At 39.5% G+C, this 22934-nt stretch overlaps 1 protein-coding gene and 1 long non-coding RNA gene across 3 annotated transcripts in view; one reads left to right on the forward strand and one right to left on the reverse strand.

Moving 5' to 3' along the window:
• LOC309862833 (uncharacterized protein) overlaps nt 1-22934 on the forward strand; it is a 472598-nt gene that overhangs the window by 193331 nt on the left and 256333 nt on the right. For both annotated transcript variants that reach the window (XR_014310731.1, XM_082727170.1), the window contains exon 5: nt 18017-18111. The gene's annotated coding sequence lies outside the window, so the exon portion shown is untranslated. The remainder of the gene's footprint in view (nt 1-18016; nt 18112-22934) is intronic.
• Nucleotides 1-22934, reverse strand: part of LOC309862847 — a 385689-nt gene that overhangs the window by 31164 nt on the left and 331591 nt on the right. The window lies entirely within an intron of this gene.

A 22934-nucleotide genomic window follows, 5' to 3' on the forward strand; every position in this document is an offset into this window, starting at 1 on the left:
AAATTCTGAATATTATTTTCTCCATAGATATATACATGACGAGTAAGAATATGCAAAGATGTTTAGCTATCAGAAAAATGCAAATTAAAACTTTATTGAAATACTACTTAATACCCACCAAAATGGCTAAAATAAAAGGCCAGATAATAACAAGTGTTGGCAAGGACATGGAGAAAAAAGAATTTTTATAAGCTACTTCTTCTGAAGACTAACATTTCCTCCAGGGTGAGGATACCTGATCTTATGAACTGAGATGCAAGGAAGGTCCTGGAAAGAGCAAGAAGTTTAAGAATCAGATAGTTCTAGGTACAAATTCAGGCTTTCCCAGCTATTACTTGTACCTTAGACATACCATTCCCAGGCCTCAGTTGCCTTATCTATAAATGAAGACAACAATAACTATCCTGGCAAGTTGTTGGGAGAATTCAATAAAACATGGTTATAAAGTGCCTGGCCTATTGAAGGTACTTGAAAAATATCAATTCTCCTTCCTTTTGCATGGTAGAAAACTCAGCTACAGAATATAAGATGATACAGAGTACAAGAAAATATTTCTTCAAATTCATTAACTTAGACCCAAATCTATCACTCTGTTCCAGACTGTCATATTCTCCTCTTTAAAAATTCACCATGTATGCTCTCCCTATAATCTGGAGAAAGCATAATTTACCATCAGCATGATAGCATGTGATTTAGAAAATTGTGTTATTTGACTTAAAGGAGACAAGAAAACTCCCTACCACCACCCACTGCTGCTACCAAATAGCATCAACCCGCTGCTTCTGGATTTCAAAATAAATTGGGTGAAAAGGATAGAGAAAATTATTTGTCCAGGAAAAAAAAAAATCAGCTTTGAACCTAGAAATGGTCCTAAAGCAGAATCTGACAGAAAATCTTGTGAGTGCAGCCAAGTGCTACAAAGGAGAAATGCAAGGTGTTCCAGGAGATTATAGAGTGAGAGGATCTATCTGTGCCCAAATAGTTCTTAAAGTAGCTGCCTCACCATTTCTGCTTCCTCTCCACCCTCCTCCCCACCAAATGGTTTGAAACTGGCCTTTTTGAAGTTGGTCTTTTAAACAATCATTTGCTGTCTTTAAAACGTTCTAAATGGCTGTCTCTGTAAAAGCGAAATCAATATTCTTTCAGTACAGGCTTTTAGCAGATAATGTCTCCCCATAAATCATGGGCATAATGACACCGGAATAATTCATCATCTCATTACATTTACATATGATGCGCCACATTGTTCTGAGGTGAAGGTTATCTTCCCTGCCTGGGATTCTATCCAGAAACAAATAAAAGACCAAGGAACCTGATGATTTCATGGTCCGTTTATAGAAGCTGTTGTGGATCAGTTTTCTGTCTGTCAGCTACTTTTTCTTTACAGTCCTTGTGTGCACACTGCAGGGATATATCCTTCCAGCACAAGAATTTCAATAACCCGTACAACTTTAATTGTTAGAGGTGCCCATCTAGGTTGATGTTCTCTGTGCTCTGGGCTTTTGATATCAGTGCCAGGTCCCAAGTTATCAGTAGGACCATCATGTATTTATTGAGCTCCTACTAAGTTGGTAGTTTGGCACAGGGTTCTGGGGATACACATGTTAAAAAAGACAAACATGGTTTGTTCTCATTGGGCTTACCATCACATGGGGGCACATGATCAAAGAACTCCTTCCAAATAATCATGCCGTCTTTGTTAGTAGTAACAAAGAATGTTATCAGTGAAGGAATCTCTCGCCTGGTCTGGTGGGGTATAGATTATGGAAGGCAGCTCTCAGGGGTGATATTTAAGGCAAGACCTAAAGGTTAGGTAATGGAATTGAGCATTTCAGATGGAGAGAACATTATACTGCTCAATAAATACTTGAAGGGATGAATGAACAAAAGAAGAAAAACAACAACGACAAAAGGGAGTGATTAGATAAATAGTTCAGATCACGGTTCAAATTTTGAGACCCTATCTTCACCTAGTCAAGGAGGGTAGCATTAGTGAGCTACCAGTGAAGACCAGCATATCTCTCTATCTATCTGTCTGGATCTCCCTATCTGTCTAAAGTTTGGTCATCAACATGGGACCCAGACTTGTGACCCTGAGATCAAGGCCCTGAGATTAAGACCTAAGCTGAGATCAAGGGTCAGACACCCAGTCAACTGTGCCACCCAGACACCCCTATGAAGACCTGTTTAGACCTGTGGCATTACCCCTTCACCATAAACTCTTGCTATTTGTACACTCTGCTGGAATCCTGACCTGGGTAAAGACTTTGAAGAAAACAGACTTGAGTATGAATTTCAGATTTATCCCTTATGGTTAACTTGTTCCAAGCTTTCCTTGGGCAAGTTACTCTCTGAATCTCAATTTCTTCAAGTTAAGAATGTAAATCAAAAGATCCTCTTAAGCCTTCTGTGAAGATTAGAACAGATGATGTATGTCAAAGCAGAAAAATACAGGGGTTAAGAAGTTAGGTTGAGTCCCTTAGCATATTGTGTTTGAATCCCTGCTGGGCCACTACTTGGCCATGAGACCTTGGGCAAGTTACAAATAATTATGCTATAACACAACATATGTGTTTCTGAAAATCACTGTGCTTTGCCAAATTGGGTAATAAAAACCACAGAGTTTATGGGGGAAATGAGACTAGGGATCCAAAACACAAAAACTTGTATGTCTAGGAATCTCAATGGTAGATTTCACTTGTTAAGTTGCTGGGAAATACATAAATATAACAATAACCTTGCACTTAACCTTGAAAAAGATCTCGTGTTTGCTTGTGGAAGTGGGTGTGGGAAGGGTTGCAACTTGTAGACATTTGTGAAGTGGTGGAAGCCGAGTTATCTGAAATAGGATAGAAAGTTGTAGCACCAGATGGGGATGGTGTGACTCATAATACCATTGGTAACCTGAGGTGGATGGTAGATGTTCATGTTTGTGTTTTGTACTTTTCCATGGGGTTCATGGAACATAGTTTCAACCTCACAGGGTTATTTGATCATAATGATACAAGATAATTCTGTATAGAGTATGTAGTTCTAGGCCTGACACAGAGGTGTGGTACCTTTTCTCTAAGCATTTAATTTCATTTTATGTTAAATTTGATTTGGAGAGTTTTGGTAAAGGACATGTGTCACTTCTTGGTGACTAAGGGATGCACCTTGTTGCACAGAGCTTGACAGAGGCATGCTCCTCTTCACTCCTGATACATGCACCAAGTGTCCTACTCCTTTTTCTCGAACAAACAGCATTGAGGAATGAGCTGACGGTCTCATCTTCACCAGGAAGAAGAAAGGAGAAGAAAAGGCATCAGTGGCTCTCTAGACTCAGGCAAGGGACAAGGACCAAAAGATGAATGTTCCATGGAACATTAGTGATGGCCTCAGATCCTGGTATCTCTGCACACGGTGTTGGCTTGGTCATATAAATTCTCCATAGCTGTAATCCATTTCTTGGTGACTTTCCAAACTGAGCCTGAATTCTAGGTCTCTCTATCACTGATTGCAGTTGGCCCAGCCTGCCATGAAACCCATAGAAATAATTTCATCTTTCATCTGCCTTCCTTTGGTTAGCTGCAAACAAGTAGCTGAGAACAGATATGAGGGAACAGGCATGACTCAGAGGGTTTAGGTGGCTGAGCTGGAACTGGAAAAGACAGGCAATGGGCTTGTATGAGGTACATTTGTGTTGCTTGCAGGAATCTCATGAGACATCAGTACAGGCATCTCTGTGGGTTCTCCTTGTGTTGTTTGGTTGAAGCTGAATCACTTAAAACTCCTGAGTCATATACTGTGTTTCCTTCCCAAGGGTTTCCACCCCACCTGTGTGTTTAGGGGCACAGTGCTCCCTCCTTCTCAGCATCCATCCCCAGAATACTCTCTCTTATTTGATACATTCCACTTTCCTTTCAAGGGTGACCACAACCCCCACACCTCCAGTACCATCTTCCATCACCACTTCTGGCTCTGAACTATCAAATATACCATTATTATGAACTCTTTGGTGCTTCATTCTGTTTGTCCCTGTGACCTCCAGCTTTCTGATCATACTGTTTTATTGTACCCACATCTCCTATCATGCGAACACAGAACAGAAGGATGGGAATATTCAGAGTACAGGCTTTGGAGGAAGATGGAGCAAGCCTAGAATTCTTCTTCTGCTGCTTATAAGTGGAAAGATAATTTACTTCTCTAAGCTTTAGTTTTCTTATCTCCAGAAATGGGAAAACTGGTACCTGCCTTCTTGGGGTGGCTATATGCATTAAATGAGATAATATGTGTAACACTTAGCACAGTGCCTGGCATAGATTAAATACTCTGTAACTGTAGCTCTCGTATTATTAGGAGGTTTAACTTCTTGTAATCAATGACAATATCCCCATGGAGCTAAATCCATACAGTAGGAATATTTACCAAATGAATTACCATTTTCATTAATTTTGAATGTTCTAGTCAGTATATATATACATACACATATGTATTTATATATATTTCAGTCAATATGTATTTATGTGAATGTTTCTTTCATTCATTCTTATGAATTATTCAATATGTGTCAGGCTCAAGCAACAAAAAGGGGGGTAGGAGTAAATAGAAGAGACACTCCTTGGAGTTTTCAATTCAGCAGAAGAATGGATTGCAGGGAATTACCCACTCTTGATTTTTCCCCTTTAGAAGTTGTCTCCTGAAGGACTTTGACATAAAGTAAAAAAAAAAAAAATTTATACATTTTTAAAAAGATTTTATTTATTTATTTAGTCAGAGAGAGAGTACAAGCACAAGCAGGCAAAGTGGCAGGCAGAAGCAGAGAGAGAAGCAGGCTCCCCACTGAGCACGGAGCCCAATGAGGGATTCCATCCTAGGACCCTTGGATCATGACCTGAGCCAAAGGCAGTGGCTTAACCGACTGAGCCACCAGGTGTTCCAACATGAATTTTTTAAAGTGTATGTATTTGAGTACTTTGGGGAATGACTGATTTTGACTAGCAAAAGGATGCATCACATAGAAAAAACACTGATGGAATAATGAGCAAATGCCAGTGAAACCATGAAACAAAGGAGACAGTCCCACTAAAAGTCAACTGCCAAAATGATTCTACTCTTTGACTTTGATTTTCATGAGATTTATGATCTGTAAGATATTTTTTGGTTGTACTTGGAGGCCACCTTACCATTTTGACTGGATTCCTATTTAATATAAAAGTCCTATTTACATTCATCCAAGAAACATGGATGAATGGTTTCATGAGAAGGAATTAGCTTATATTATACAGAGAGGTGTTTCTCAATGCATAGATTCCAGGCAACAGCACCCAGTGTTGGTTTTTTTCTTTTGTCTGTTTTATTTTGTTTTTAACAAGTATCTTTAGTTGATTCCGACATAAGCAATATACACAGACCATGATTTGGGGTATACTGGTTTGGTTTCTGGAAGAAAAGTTGATGGATTGGTTTCTTTTTTCTTTTTCTTTTTTTTTATTAACACATAATGTATTATTTCATTCAGGGGTACAGGTCTGTGAATCATCAGTCTTACACAATTCACAACACTCACCATAGCACATACCATCCCCAATAGCCATAACCCCGCTACCCTATCCCTACCCCACTCCTCAGCAACCCTCAGTTTGTTTCCTGAGATTAAGAGTCTGTTATGGCTTGTCTCTCTCTCTCCAGTCCTATCTTTTTTTTTTTCTTTTTTTTAAGATTTTTATTTATTTGGGGCACCTGGGTGGCTTGGTGCGTTAAAGCCTCTGCCTTTGTTTCAGGTCATGATCCCAGAGACCTGGGATCAAGCCCCGCATTGGGGGTCTCTGCTCCATGAGGAACCTGCTTCCTCCTCTCTCTCTCTGCCTACCTGTGATCTTTGTCTGTCAAATAAATAAATAAAATCTTAAAAAAAATAAAAAAAAGATTTTATTTATTTTTTTGACTGACAGAGATCACAAGTAGGCAGAGAGGCAGGAAGAGAGAGAGAGGGAGAAGCAGGCTTCCCACTGAGCAGATAGCCTGACGTGGGGCTTGATCTGAGGACCCTGGGATCATGACCTGAGCTGAAGGTAGAGGCTTTTAACCCACTGAGCCACCCAAGTGCCCCTCCCCAGTCCTATCTTGTTCCATTTTTTCCCTCCCTGCCCCCCACGACCCTCTGCCCTGCCTCTCAAATTCCCCATATCAAAGAGATTATATGATAATTGAGTTACTCTGACTTATTTTGTTTAGCATAATACCCTTTAATTCCATCCACGTTGTTTTAAATGGCAAGATTTTGTTTGTTTTGATGGCTGCATAGTATTCCTGTGTGTGTGTGTGTGTGTGTGTGTACTACCTCTTCTTTATCCATACATCTGTCAATGGACATCTAGGATCTTTCCATTCTTTGGTTATTGTGGACATTGTTGCTGTAAACATTTGGGTGCACATGCTCCTTTGGATCACTATATTTGTATCTTTAGGGTAAATACCCAGTAACGCAATTGTTGGGTCATAGGGTAACTCTATTTTCAACTTTTTGAAGAACCCCCATACTGTTTTCCAGAGTGGCTGCACCAGCTTATAGTCCCAACAACAGTGTGAGGGGGTTCTCCTTTCTCTGCATCCTCGCTGATATCTGTTGTTTCCTGACTGCTTAATTTTAGCCATTCTGATTGGTGTGAGGTATTATCTCACTGTGATTTTGATTTGTATTTCCCTGATGCTGAGTCATGTTGAATACTTTTTCATGTGTCTGTTGGCCATTTGGAGGTCTTCTTTGCAGAAATGTTTGTTCATGTCTTCTGCCCATTTCTTGATTGGATTATTTGTTCTTTGGGTGTTGAGTTTGATAAGTTCTTCATAGATGTTGGATACTAACCCTTTATCTGATATGTCATTTAAAAATATCTTCTTCCATTCTGTTGGTTGTCTTTTGGTTTTATTGACTGTTTTCCTTTGCTGTGCAAAAAGTTTTGATCTTGATGAAGTCCCAGTAGTTCATTTTTGTCCTTTCTTCTTCCTTGCCTTTGGTGATGTTTGTAGGAAGAAGTTGCTGTGGCTGAGGTCAAAGAGGTTGCTACCTGCCATCTGTGTTCTCCTCAGGGATTTTGATGGACTCCTGTCCAACATAGAGGCCTTTCATCCATTTTGAGTCTATTTTTGTGTGTGGTGTAAGGAAAGGGTCCAGTTTCATTCTTCTGCATGTGGCTGTCCAATTTTCCCAATACCATTTGTTGAAGAGACTGTCTTTTTTTCCATTGGACATTTTCCCCTGCTTTGTTGAAGATTAATTGACTATAGAGTTGAGGGTCTATTTCTGAGCTCTCTATTCTGTTCCATTGATGTATGTGTCTGTTTTTGTGCCAGTACCATACTGTCTTGATGATTACAACTCTGTAATTGAGCTTGAGGTCTGGAATTGTGATGCCACCAACTTTGTTTTTCTTTTTCAACATTCTTCTGATTGTTCAGGGTCTTTTCTGGTTCCATATACATGCTCTACTGCTTGCAAGGAGCCAGCCCCTCCCCCTGCAGTCTATCTTCCCATATATCACATCAGATTCACTTCTCTGCACGTCCTGCCTTCCAGAAAGCGGTCACTTTTCTGTTCCTAGAATTGATGATCTTCTTCTCTTTGCTCTCCTGTTAAGTTTGGAGGTGTACAGGATGGTTTGATAACTATCTAGCTGAACTCCTGGGACCTGATTTTATTAGGTTCCTACTCCTCCAGCATCTTGCTCCTCCTTGGGCTGAGAACTACAGAAATAAGTTCAAAATGAGAAAGAGTGCCAGGCCCTGGGAATAGAAATTAGGGAGAATTTGTACTATGGAAATAACATTCAGATGAATAAAAACTTGGAAGTTTTGAGTTATAGTCTGGATTGCTCCAAGTTCACAAATCCAAAAAGTATAAAATCCACTTGTCAAGACTTTTAGCTTTATTAACTCAACCTCAGTCCACAAATGCCTCTATAGAACTGTGTTAATAGAAGTACTAAAAACAAACAAACAAACTTTTAAGGAATATGCAGTTGATTTAGCAGGATAAGATACATTCATAGGAAACTTTTGAATATAAGCATGGGCTACCATATGATTACTCATTGATGTGTACCCTAGAAATAATCAATGTAGTAGGAATTCAGAAGCAGGAGAGATCTGGTCCAGCTGGAGGAGTTAGTGGCAGGTCAGATCTAAGGGGATGAATTTACTGAGTTCTAAAAGGGATGAAAGATGTATCTAGGAAGAAGAGAGAACAACCAGCAGGAGGCTTTTTGGAAATCTGTGTGGATGATTGTCACAAGTTGGGGTTGCTGCTGGTATTTACTGGGTGGAATCTGAGGATGCTAGGCATCATACAATGTGTGAGATGGACACACAAAATAGGAAATGTTCTTGAGACCTATATGACTTCAGATACCCAGCTGGACATTCATTTGGTTGAAAAAACCTGCCGATGATTATCTTAGGTCAAACCCAGACTAGATAGATGATGTATGATAGATAGATAGATAGGTAGATAGATGGCTTAATATCATTACCTTTTCCAAGATTGTGTCTACAGAGAATATTCTAATTGAATTACCTTCAGAATTTTTCCAAGCATTGTACACCATTTCAGAAAATCATATCACCAATGACAATGCCACTTGTGAAAATTTAGGATTAAGTTTTAGTTTGAGTTTGTAGCTGTCACACTCATGAGAAGTCTATGCATGTGTATGTGAATGTTCTTATTTAGTTCTCATTTTAAAATGTTCAATGGAAAGGGAAAGAACAGACACATTCTGTGAGCACTCTAACCGTTCTTAAATCCAAAATGATTTAATGTAAGCAGATGAAGCATAATCATGCTTGAGCACTTATATTTGAAAATGTGTTAATTTATTTTATTATTAGTCCTTATTTCTTTATTTCTTTCTCATATTATAGTGAAGTCATCATGTGAATATTTTTCCAATTGTATGTGTGGATTGGTTATATTGTCACATATTCATAATAGGGAATGTAGAGTTTGAGAAGCATAAAACCCCCAAGATTAGCCTTAATCTTAGTCTTAATCAAACCTGAGAATTATTAAAGATATGTTTCCTTAAATCCACTAGGAGTGGGAGTCAGAGCCTGGGATGGGCATGGAATAGGGGTGAACTTTGTTCATCTTTTGATCTTACTTTCCTGGTGCCAAGATTAAGTTTGCTCAGATGCATCAATTTTTAGTTATCAGTCTGAACAAGAGGTAGATATTAAAAAAATATTTTTTGCAATATTTAAATGACTTACATCAGATATGGATGTTTACCCAGAATAACAGACTTGACCAAGAAAATGATTCTTATATGACTTCTTTATCAGCATTTTCAGTGGATCAAAATGTTTTCCTCATGTTCAGAAACCATAGCATCAGAGGGGTCTCCCCTGAGAGTTATCTGAATAAGCCATTTTAGTGATAAGTAAAGAACACAACCCAATAGCCTTTTTTTTTTTTTTCCAGTTTATGTTCTTAAGCTCACTGGAGTTTCTTTTTTTTTCTTTTTACAAACTAAGTAATGCTTCCCCCACCCCCTGACAGATGGTTGATGCTTCCCAGAACTCTGTACTTCTCCAGAAACTACTCCTCAGGCAAGTCTGAGGTCCACTTAAACCAAACTTTGGCAAGAAGGAGGAATCTGGTTTCCTCAAGGACATAATGAAATAGCAAGGCCTGTGAATAAAGCCTGTAACAGTTGGGGCTAGAAATTTTTCATAAATGTGGTTAGAGAATTGGTGTCAGAAAATTCTAGGCCTAGTTTCCCAGTATCTGAGGAGGGCAGAATGCATCACAGGGGTTTATGAAAGTCTACTAAGAGAATATAAACTTACTGCCTTAATTACAAAACAAATAGGTTTTCATGTCACTTTAAGAAACAAAAGAATGAAGTCATAAAATCGATAGTGATTGGTTATGGAGACTTGAGTTGTGTATTGCTGTTAGGTGTCTAATAAAAGAATCAGCAAGACTCAGTCCCAAAGATCCCTTGATTATTATTTGAGATGAGGTTCTATCATGAGGCATAAATAACCAATGCAGTGCTCATTTTGTGCTGGGCCAGCCAGATGCCATGTTGGCTTTTCTTGGGCCTGCAATATCTTTTAAGGAGAGGTTGCTTATACCACAAATGGAATGCAAAAAATCAATGAATAAAACTAATCCACAGTGAGCACCTGGTTTTGATTGGCCGGAGAAAAACACTCAGTCATTTTTACCTAGGAAATGCTTTTCATAATGTGATATCCCAGAGTCATTTTAGGGTGGCTTCCTGCTGCTGAGTACATGAAAAAGACCAACTCACTTTCATTTGGGTTTTGGTTTTCTTTGTTTTTTTTTTTTTTAATTTTCCAAATACTTAAAAAAATTTTTTTTAATTTTATTTTTTAAATTAGAATATAGTTGACATGTATTTGTTTCAGATGTATGACTTGGCAATTACATACATTACAAAATGCTCACCATGATAAGTATAGTTACCATCTGTCACCATACAATGTTATTATAATATTATTGTATGTCACCATTCAATGTTATTATAATATTATAATGCCACAATAAACATAGGAGTGCATATATATATTTTTCAATTTGTGTCCAGAAAGATTCTTTTAAATCAGATCTGGGCTTGTTTGGAGGTATGACAGAACTGACAGAATTATTTCCAAGTCAGAATTTGATATATTTATCACTATAACTTTGATATCATTATTAGAAGGAAAAAGTAGTCTGCAGTTTCTAATATCTTATGTATATAGCATTCTTTACTCTTTTTTTTAAATTTAATTTTATTTTTTCAGTGTTCCAAGATTCATTGTTTATGCTCCACACCCAGTGCTTCATGAAATACGTGCCCTCCTTAATACCCCCCATGAGGCTCACCCATCCCCCTCCCTGCTCCCTTCCAAAACCCTCAGTTGGTTTCTCAGAGTCCACGGTCTCTCATGGTTCATCTCCTGCTCTGATTTACCCCAATTCACTTTTCCTTTCCTTTTTCTAATGGAGAAAGTGTTACCCTCTTACACTGTTGGTGGGAATGCAAGTTGGTGCAGCCACTTTGGAAAACAGTGTGGAGATTCTTTAAAAAACTAAAAATAGAGCTACACTATGACCCTGCAATTGTACTACTGGGTATTTACTCCAAAGATACAGACATAGTGAAAAGAAAGACTGCATGTACCCCAATGTTCATAGCAGCAATGACCACAGTCACCAAACTGTGGAAAGAGCCTAGATGCTCTTCAACAGAAGAATGGATAAAGAAGATATGGTCCATCTATACAATGGAGTATTATGTCTCCGTCAGAAGGGATGAATACCCAACTTTGTATCAACATGGACAGAATGGGAGGAGATTTTGCTGAGTGAAATAAGTCAAGCAGAGAGAGTCAATTATCACATGGTTGCACTTACTTGTGGATTATAAGGAATAACATGGAGGACATTAGGAGAAGGAAAGGAAATGTGAGCTGGGGGACATTGGACGGGGAGACAAACCATGAGAGACTGTGGAATCTAGGTTTTGGTTTTCTAGGAAGTTGTTTGGCATCATGTAAACACTGGCTAACATTTTCAACTGGGCAATAGTCAACAGTATGGTTGTCTTTAAGAGCTTGGGCTTCTCAGGCTTAATAGACGTGGGTTTGAAATCACAGGCTTGGGAAAGTGAATGTAAGAGCAACAGCAATGAAAACATTTTATTTTGAAAAATATTAAACATAAAATTAGAGAAAATAGGGCAATAAACTCTCATGTACATCATCCTACTTCAGACAGTACCAACATTTTGAGCAAGTTGCTCAACCATGGTCTCAGAAGTAAAATGAGAATAAGAATTTTCATGTCCAAGAGATCTTATACGGACTATAAAAGCAATAGCACTTATGACTTTTTGGCATAAAATAAATGCTTTGAAAAGATTATTCACATTTAAACCAAGGATATCCTTGGGGTAAATGCACTACAACCTATGCTGAACAGAAAGTAGGATCTTTGTGCTTTTACTGGTGTTCAGAACTTCACAAAGCATATAATCCCAAGACATAAAAAGATGAGCTCTTTTACTGAAGAAGTTACTCCCAAATAGTGCAGGAATCCAGTGCTTAGCTGACTAGGGTTGTTATCTCAGTGAAAGTTCCAAGTGACTCCTGAATGGCAAAGAAATCTCCTTCGGGAGATGAGACCATCCCTGAAATAACAATGGGTACAATAAAACAACAAGTTTATAGCTAGACAATCTTACCCCAAGGAAAGAATATTCTTTTTCCTTAGGTCTCCGAGCCACCAGTACCAGATGACCTCACAGTTAAGAACAGTCCTGCCATTTCCTCTTGGCTATTCTCACAGGCCTTTGTGTCAGTGAGTGAAAACATTCTTTTGGAGCCAGAAATAGTTGTTGCACTCAGGGTAGAATGAGAAACTTTTTGCTGAGCTTCAGGATTCAGGATGATTAATTTGCAGAAAGCTCTTGAGGGCCAGCTAGATGGGGCTCCCCTGCTTGGAGAGGCAATCGCCAAGACTGGTTTTAGAAGATGAAAAATGATCTGGGTACTCATGCTGTTTTGCAGAGCAGCTGATGATGGTGGTGTTGCTGCTGTTGTTGTTAAGAGAGAAAAGGTAGTTTCACACCTGATTTTTAGGAGCCATCATGATGTTCAAAGAATCAGTGGACAGGGTACACAGGTGTAGAATTTTTAAAATCCAGAACTAGTTTTTAAATTTTAGACTCCAAAGTAATTAATTTAAAAAGGGGAGGTATGTCATAGAGCATCTTATTTTAGGTCTCAGATCTGCCTCTTAAATTTGTGACCTTGGGCAAATTTCTTAATCTGTGCTAGCTTTAGTTTCCTGGTCTATTAAATGGGGATGATAATAGTGTCCTTTTCATGAGATTTTGACCAAGGTAAAAGAGATAACACACATGAATGCATGCACATGGCTTTTAAATACTAAAGCTGAAGCTTAACATCATCATCATCATTACTACTAGTATTTCCCTGAGTTAACTAGTGATGTTACGCGATGGAGATATTTTTCTGAATGACTTTTCTCTTGCTCTTAACTTGGCATTAGGTGGATGATGAACTTGATGTGAAAATCTCCATGCATTAATTTTATGGGCCCCTTGTACCAAATTGCAGAAAATACGAGCATAAATCACACCTCTTCTCTTTGGCATCCAATCTGTTGACTCTACTTCTACTGTAAACAGTGAGTCAGTGTGGGATCTGGCAGGATGGGAGTTTAGAAACAACAAAGTCTCATTCTTTTGGTTTGATCCTAGCCTAGGGCCTATTACTGAGTTAAGTGTTCAGAACTGATTAGTTGAATGAATGAATGGTACACATTTTCAGTGTCTGTTCTGGTTCTTTTTCCCAGGGAAGCATATTAGGCCATACTTTGTTTTGTTTTTGTTTTTTTGTTTTTTTCCCTTAATGTTTATTTTATCTGCCTAACTTTAAATAAAGCCAACCAGTTCACATAATATATATTCTCCTTGTTTTCTAACTCATCTCATTACTTGTTTTTATTTAAATAGAAGCGAACCAGTAAAAGCTTGGGTATATTTAATTTTAAAAAACAACTTCAATAAACTCTTTTTTGGAAGAGTTTAATATTGGTCAGAGAAGACACAGTCTATAGTGAATGAACTTGAGAGCATAATGGATTTATAAGTTCTTTAAAAGGGCAAGTATAGAAAAGCCCAAATTCTTGGGATTTAAGGGTAACTTTTAGAAACCAATGCCATCTTGTCAGCTTGCCCCTCATTATTCTTCTTTGTGTTTGCTTGGCTCACTGCAGTCACTATTGCAACGCCTTTATTGCTAAATGTGAGTTAAGCACATAAACTGAACAGTTTATCCTTTACAACCATATTTAAAGGTACATATTCTTATGCTTATTTTATCCAAGAATTAAAAGTGAATCTCAGAGAGGTTGAGCATCTTGTCCAAGGTTATACAGCTGGTAAGTTGCAGAGCCAAATTGGCTCATGCACCTGGCTTTGAATCACAAACTTAAAATTTGCTATTGAGCAAGGACAGATTTGGGTCCGGAAAAAAAAAAATTCCCACATAGACTTTCAGACAGACTCCATGTGTAAATTAAAGGACTTCTGTGGTCTTTTACTTTATATTTTCCTTTAACTTCCATGGACCTAATCAATATATCTTCCCTTGATTGTCTGTTCTCCAAAGATCACTAATGAGAGAAGTAAGACCAGGACGTAGGACTTTGCACTCTTGAGATCTCCTTTAATGAAAACTAAGAGACAGGATAGCCTGCTTCCAATCTCTTTTCTTTCTCTCCACAAAATTAGCCCCCAACATGGTCACCTCTACCTTCCTAAATCCAACAGACATTCCTCAGTCTTCATTTTAGTTGACTTCTGAGCAAAGCTTGCATGATCACCTACAGCTACCTCCCTTCCCTGGCTCCAGGGCACAATTTTTTCCTGATTTTTGTCCTAATGCTCCTTGTTTCTCATGTGTTGGCTCACCTTCTACCCAGACATTATATGTTGGAGGTCCTATGCCCTCTCCTCTTTTTATTCTAATTTCTCTCCCTGGTGATCTCATCCACCCCCATAGTTTCATATCGCACATATTCTCAGATGACTCACAATTTTTATCTCCAGTCTTGATCTCAGCACTTAACTCCAGACCCATACATTAACTGTCTACTTGCATCTTTTGAATGCTTCAAAAGGACCTCACACTCAGCAAGTCCAAGACTGAGCTCATAATCTTCTCCTCTAGGCCTGGTCTCTATCCAGAGTCTCTTTCAGTGAACAGTAGCCCTGTTTCATTGCTTAAGTAGAAGCCAAGGAACTATTCTCTCCTTTAACTCTCATATTCATTACCAAGTCCTATTGATTTCACCCTCCTGAATCTTTCTTGAATCTACTTCTGTCTCTACTGCCATCACCCAAGTCCAAGCCACAACTATCTCTTTTCTAAACAACTGCAACATACCTTCTGACCAGTCTACTTCCATCCATGCTGACCTCCCTACAGTATTTTCTCCACCCTGCTGCTAGTGCTATTTCCCACCCCCTCCCCCATGCTTAGAATCCTTCAATAAGTTTCTGTTCTCCTTAGGACATAATCAGAAATCTATCCCCTGGCCTATCATATGCTGTGTAGTCTAGAGCAGTCATTCTCAAAATATAATCTAGGAATGCATCAATATCATCCAGGTGTGTGTTTTCAAATACAAAGTCTTGGCTCCCACGCCAAATCTAAGAAACCAGAAACTCTGGGGTTGGGGTCTAGCAGAATGCATTTTAGCAAGTCCTCCAGATGATTATGATGTACATACTCAAGTTGGAAAACCACTGCTCTATAGTCTACCTACCTTTCTGGCTATATCTGGTCTCTTCTTTTCATCATTCCAGCCTCTTGCAGCTCCCCCAGCCCCCACTGCCATTCCCTCCTCTAGCACCATGTTTCTTTCTACCCCAGGACCTTTACACAGCCCTTTCCTCTCTCTTCCTTTCTTGAAAGCTCCTTCCTTTCCTCCTTCCCTGGTTAATGTCTACTTTTCTTTCAGGTCTCAGCTTAAGAAGGTTGATGATGACTAATTCCTCCTAATACCATATACTGCTTCTGCATAACACTTAAAATAGTTTTTTATTCCTCATTTGTCTAGTTGTTGATTAATATCTGTCTCTGCCACTAGACTATAAACTTCAAAGGAATTGGGACAGTATCTGGTTTTGCTTGTTACTGTCTGCAGTGTCTAGTACTAGGACAGAGCCTGTGCTCAGATGAATGAACTTTCAGTATCTGTAAACCGTTTGAGAGCACAGACCGACTGGGATTCTCATGGTCAGCTTTAGGTGCTGTCATCTTATATAATGGAATAGCTACATCATAGGTTTTCTGAGACAAATGAGTGAGGTACAGCATGGATAAAACCTAGGACAGGGCCAGGTATACAAGTCTTTGGTAAGTGTTAGCTCTGATCATTGTTGTAACTCCACTGTTATTATCATTCTTCCAATTTCCAAAAACTGACTACAACTGGAGAATTCTAAACAAGAACGTACATTTTTAAATTATAAGATAAAAATAATGCCTTTGTAATAACTCTTTTTTTTTCACAAAAATTATTTGTCTGCCAATATATTTGCTCTAGGAAATTCTTATTACCCCTGTCATTGGTTTCTAATGCCACTCATTTACTTAGGAAATAATTGGGGAACACCCACATGTACCCACATGTACTAGGTTCTGGGGCTATGGTAGTGCCCAAGTTGGGTGTGGCCCATATAGCATTGAGAGTCAAGTGGGGAAAAGAGTATTAACCAGCCAGTGGAAAACAGCTCACCCCAGTGCCAATAAATGCTATGAAGAAGTACAAGGTCCTCCATATGTCTTTGAATTTAGGTGGCCAGGCTAAGTGGGGAGGGGGTATCCACCCCAAGCTCTCCTTTGGATCGTAGGCTGAAGCTGTCTGAGGCCAAAACAAACCAACCAACTGGAGTCCACGGTGGCAGGGGATGCCCAACAAGTTAGTGAAGTAGATGTTTTTCTCCCCACTCTGAATCCAACTGGTCTCTGTATGTGTTAATTCTATGTTGTTCTTACAAACAGGGTTTCCATGAAAACCAGCCACAAGGGGAACAAAAGGGAAAGGCCAGCCAGGAAGCCTGCATTGTTAACATGTTTCCCAGGTGCTTTATATGCACACTTCGCGGTTGAGAACTATTCCTTTTTAGGCTCTCTGCCTGATTTTTCTTTGGCTGGCTCTGATTTCTTTACCACCCTGAACACCTGGGGCCAAGATTCCTTTTCATAGCAGTTTGAAAGCAACCCTTTCTCTTCCTCTTTACTCAGTTTGGTCCAGGTCTTAATCTTTGAACAGCATCAAATATTCATTGCCTTGGACAAAGCTGGGGTTGGAGGATCCAGCATTTTCAAAAGCAGGTCTTGCCTTACCACGGGTGATCCAGTGAGCCTGTCAGCAAGACTGACTCTAAATCATCCAGGCTCAATTAGTTTATTTCAAAGAAATATCCAGGTGTTGTTTGACCTTCAAACATATGGACCGCGGGAGTAAATGAAAGGCTCGCGTGTTCCCATAATGCTGAGGGAACGGGATGGGGTAATTCTTTTTCATATTCTCTGAGTTTTGTGGAGGGATTATTAGGTTCGGGTTAAGTGAGTTATTTACTTTAGCAATATGCTCCGCGGTGGGCTGCATTTGCCCTGCTGAGGGAACAACCAGGTGTGAGCTGTCACTAAGCACCAGTAAAATAGTGAGAGGTATGGAGAAGGAGTGGGCTGTGGGGGTAGCGTGTGAGTGGTGAGACTTGGCAGAAATCGCTCGGGGCGCAATCAGAGGCAATAGGGTGGGTGTCTGGTTGGGCTCCGTGTCCAGGCCTTAGCAGTTCTCCACAGTAGGAGAGAATTGGCCCAGAGTTATTTTGGATTTTTTTCACTTTTTCCCAGCACAAGGGTGATTGCTTTCCTCAGACTCAGGTGCTTGGCTTAATCCCTTCAGGTTTTCTTTGGTTTTGTTTAGGGGGCTGTTCTATCCAGAATTGTCAGAGCTCTGTGAAAAGGCCTGTTTCTGCAGCCTTAACAGTTTCTGAGAACTGGGGCAGTGTTGAAAATAATTGTCCTGTGGCCAGGAGTGTGGTTTTAGAGTTAGAAAGACCAGGTTTCAAATCATGGTTCATCTTGCTTTCTTGTTGTATGACATTGGACAAGTTACTCAACTTCTCTGAGCCCCAGTTTTCTGGGGTATAAAATGGAGCTGTTCATTCTTTTTTGAGCCTTTCACAATGTATGTTTAAAAAGTATTTTAATACGCATTCAACCGAAAAGGGATTTAATGGTCAAATACATGTGGAAAACCCTTTAGACATTTTCCTCAGTCTTGGATTTGATAATGCATATTGTCAGATGAAAGTCTCTGAGAAGATCTGATGGAAACAAACCTGTTTAACTTTGTTTCATGCAAAAATGTCAAAATACATTAGAGTTCACAAACTTTTTTCTTTTCTTTTGTAGAAAGTGGGAGCAGTGTTTCATGAAAGACAAATGACCTCATAGGATTGTTATAAGATTTAAGACTCTAAGATGAATGCTTCCCATGATGTCTGGCCCTGAGTGAGTACTCAAGAGTGTTGAGTCTTATGGTTGTATGATTATTATTAATGAAGGGTTTTGGTCAACAAAACAGAAAACTCTAAATTTGACATACCTGATTTTGGTCACAGGCATTTTATCAGGGCTTACTGGTTAGAAACGTATAGATTTCAGCTATCAATTATGGCTAGTGGTTGAAGTTTATTAAGTGCCTACCATGTATCACGGTATGTATACATTAGATATTTAACCAAATCATCACTATATTTAATGGCCACAACTGCTTAACAAGGTAAGTAGTATTCTTCCATTTATAGATGTCAAAGTTGAAGCTCGAGGATGACAGTGACCCTGCCAAGTTTGTGTAGACACTCAATAGTGAAATTGGGAATTTTGCTTGGATTTCTTGTGTTCAAAACCCTTTATTATTCTTGATGGGAACTCTACAAATCTTTCAGGGTCTGTGAAAGGAATCTGGGAGGTAATTTGCAGTAGTCTAATTGAAATAATACACTTGATTAGCATGAGGCAATGCAAGATTCAATACTTCCGAAAAGTCACATTCCAGCCCTACCAAAAATCTTTTCTGTATGGAGGTCACCTTGCTCTATCATCTCCAAGCCTTGAATTTGTTCCTTTTGCCCAAAGCACTTCTCCTGTGTCTTCTTTCTTGGCTAGCTTCATTCACACTGTGAGCAGGCACCAGCATTGAATGCCTAGGACACAACAGGTTGTATTCCATAGTTAATTATTAATAAATGACTGATGCCATTTTAAAACACATTATTTTTTGTTACAGTAATAAAGAATAGGAAAATAAGGTTACTATTGATTAAGTATCATCTCTGTGATAGTCAAGAGTCTCAAAACATGTTTTCATGGAGTTTTGGGCAATAAGAACGTTGAGATTTCTGTGTAGAGTGATACCTGCTACTGAACTATAGAGAGAGGTTTGGACAATAGTGGAGATTGTTGAAAATGGCAGCCTAATTTTGACTGAGCCTTGAGGGTATCTACAGAATAATGCATAGCTCTATAGGTTCAGAAACTCACTTTTTTTTTTTTTAAAGATTTTATTTATTTATTTGACAGAGAGAGATCACAAGTAGGCAGAGCAGCAGGCAAAGAGAGAGGGAGAAGCAGCTCCCTACTGAGCGGAGAGCCCTATGTGGGGCTCGATCCCAGGATCCTCGGACCATGACCTGAGCCGAAGGCAGAGGCTTAACCCTCTGAGCCACCCAGGAGCCCCCAGAAACTCACTTTTTAACAGACCTCTGTCTTGAGGGAAGGGCAATGTTTGTGGCTTAGCTCAAAGAAACCAACTCACTTGAATGCTGCTCAGTTATCATGGTTACTGTCTGTGGTTACTTTCAGCAGGCTGTGTCCTGGGCATATTACACGTTATGTCTCATTAATATGGTACTTCTTGAAAGTACTGGTTATTACTTGCTTTACAAATGAGAACGCATTAGCTCTGAGAAATTTTGCAACTTGTCCAAGACAAGTGGCCAAGCAAGGATTTAAATTCAGGTCTGGGGGCATCAGGGTGATTCAGCTGGTTAAGTGTTCAACACATGATCTCAGCTCAGGTCTTGATCACATTGGATGTGGAACCTTGTTAAAAAAAAATAAGTAAATGAATATATAAAATTAATTCGGGTATGTCTCTGAAGCTTATGCTTCACTGGGGCCACCTTGTCATCTAAGATGGAAGTTCCTTCTCATGTGAGTTACATTGTTTATGTAACTGGTACTGGATATAGATGTATAAGTTCTCTCTAAAAACTAACTGTTGTGACAGAAGGATACATAATGACTTCAAACTAAAATTCAAGGCAAACTTTGCTTTAAAGCATTGTACACCTAGCCTATACAGGCTATGGATCATCTTCCTCAATGCCAAGAACATTTTGATGCTGAAAACAATGGGCAGTTGTTAATATCCAAACACCTATTTCCTTACTTAATTCTGAATCCATGCTTACTCTTTGAAATCAAGTTCTCATTATGTCCCATTTCTTTGTTTGAGAGTACCTCATGTTTGGCTTCTTCTAATTCAACATTAGCTATAGTTTTGCGTGTGGAGTAACCCTGGTTTTAAGAGCCTGACTGACTTTCTCAATGGTTGATGGATTACTTCCTGCGAAGATTTCCACAGGTGAATTCTTTGATGCATTTTATTTTGACCTTATCTACTTCTGGAATGGAGGGGAAGGAGATGGGAAAATTGATCTTCTTATGCTCGTCCTCAGAGACTGACATATTTTTACTTATATATTATGGTAGTATGTTGGCAAGATAGTTGTTTTAGTTAACATGAAAACGTGTTGGGAAAGTAACACTAAAGCAAAGAGCATTTATGTTCATTACATGTGAAAAACCATCAACCTAATGATGGGAAACTAGAAAAGGTAACCAAAGTATGTCACCATTTGGGATACTAACTGCTCACTTGCAAACACTTCAGGCCTCTCTGCTTTAAGCCCCGTAATGTTGGAATCTAGTGATGCAGCCATGTGACAATTATAGGCACTAATGGGTGCCCAAGCCCTGGCAGAGGGCAGGGTACACAGCCTAAAATCAATAAGGGCTGATATTCATTCTTCCCATTTCAGTTCTGATGAGGTGATCTATTCTAAGTTGGTTTCTATATCCTAAAGGTATAATTGGGTACTTGAAGCTCCTTTTGATTGACTCTGCAGGGGCCAGTTCCTGAAGGAGTGGGCGTCTGCCAGGCCTCTTTTCTATTTAAGTGAAGGGACTTACTTTTCTGTTACAGGGCTCCTTACTTGGGGCACTTTTTTTTTTTTTTAATTGTTCACCTCATACCTACCATACCTACATTTCAGAGGATGAAACGTGTTTTTCTACACTTTTAACAAGCTCTTCAAATGGGTCTTCTCAGCAAATTTTAGGTTTAAAATGTCCATCTGTAAGAGACCAGGATTCAGAGGAGGAAGAAGCTAGAAGCAGCCTGGGCGATCATGCAGTCAGTTCATCCCCGTCATTTGACAGATAAACAAACTGAGGCACGGAAAGTACTCAACTAGTTGACCGAGCTCAGAGAAGACCACCCTGTAGGGATTTTCAGATCTTTTCTAGATGCCCAGATCTTTTTCTTGACTTCACCCTTTCCTGCCAGGAAATGGATTTTCATCATAAGGCTGTATTATGTAAGGAAGAAATGGTCACTTCCTTAACTCCTCTTGGCAGTGCCATCTCCCTTAAGAGCCTCAAACAGAAGCATATCCGTTAACCCGCTGAGAATTCCATTGTGATTCTCTGTTGTCTTGAGAGTAGGGCTCCTGTGGCTCAGGAGCACACACCTGTGATGGTCTTCACCTCTCCACACCATCTCTTATCCCTCCTGATCCCACCCTCTTTGCTCTCCACTGTCCAGATACTCTCAACTATTTCAGTTCACTGGGTGAGTCATATTCTCCCTCTGCTGTTCTTTCTGCACTCTTTTTCCATTTCCTGCACATCTTTTTAGATGTCAGATGTCAGGTTGTATGCACCCCCCCCCCCCCCCCGCACCACCACCACCCCACCTGGACACATTTCTCTGACTTCCTGAGTGTGGATGACAGTTCCAGGTGCTACTTGGCATTCTGTACCCTTTTCAAATTGACAGGTAACGTATTGCAATTGTTCTGATGTTTTTTTCTCCGTAACCATATTTTAAGCTCCCCAGGACCATCAGCATGTTTTCTGGGGTTGTGGCACACAGAGTACATAGTACCTGATACAAAAGAGGGGCTCAGGAAATTATACACTAAGAATGGTAGGGTGACCGCGAGGAGCAGGGGTGGGAATCAGAAGACGCTATGAACCACATGAAGATTATGATGTGGCTCTCGTCGTCCAGACTCAAAGCAATGAGGGTCAGAGGCAGGATGGTGGCTGCAGGAATGAGGAGACACGGATGAGTCCCAGAAATGCTACCATGAAAGAATCCAGAGTGCTTCATAGAAGATAGTGCAAGATTGTTCCTAGGGGGACCTTTCTTCTTTCACTGGTTCATTAATTTATTAACTTAACAAACATTGATTGAGATGGAAAGCACTGGGGTTACAACAGTGAGTAAAACAGGCATGATGCTTGCTATTCTGCAAGTGAATGAGACAGATAAGTAAATCGACTCAAGAAGGGGTGCCTTCCTAATATAACCAGTGGGTGATGAACCTCATGAATGAAACTCAATAGTATATGTAAAACACATGGCATGGCGCTTGGTATACAGTAAACCTCAGTAAATATGTTCATATCCCTCTATTGAGTGCCTGTTACCTACCAAGTTCTATGTCCTGGGCTTTGCATGTATTAACTTCTCCTTACAACCACCTTGCAAGAAGCTATGATAGTCCTTTGTTTGTTTTCAGGTAAAGGATCAGAAGCTAAAGAAAGTTAATCAGTTTCCCCCAATTCCCAGAGTTAGTGAGCAGAAAACCCCAGGTAGGCCCAGCCCCTGAATTCCATCCTTTTTAATTATCACAATGTAGCTGTTGCTAAGCAGTAGTGTTATGGCAGTCCGCTTTGTGGTGAATCTTGTAGGCTTTAGACTTATCCATACAAGGAACTGAAGGAACTCAGCAAGTGTCCAGCAAATGGCAACAATTACATACGGCCCAGTTACCCACATCCAGGTATATCCAGCTATGTGGTCACTCCCTACCTTCCAATGAACATCTTTGAATTGGGAGGCAATTAGCATATAGTGACATTTTAGCGACTCTTTCAGGAAAGTATCCATTTATTTATTTCCGTATTTTTAGAAATCTTAGACTATAGAGAAAGCACATACAGTACTGTTCAGCTACAATTCTCGACATCCCCAGTGGTGA

The sequence above is a fragment of the Mustela nivalis genome, assembly GCF_964662115.1.
Source record: "Mustela nivalis genome assembly, chromosome: 1".
NCBI lineage: Eukaryota > Metazoa > Chordata > Mammalia > Carnivora > Mustelidae > Mustela > Mustela nivalis.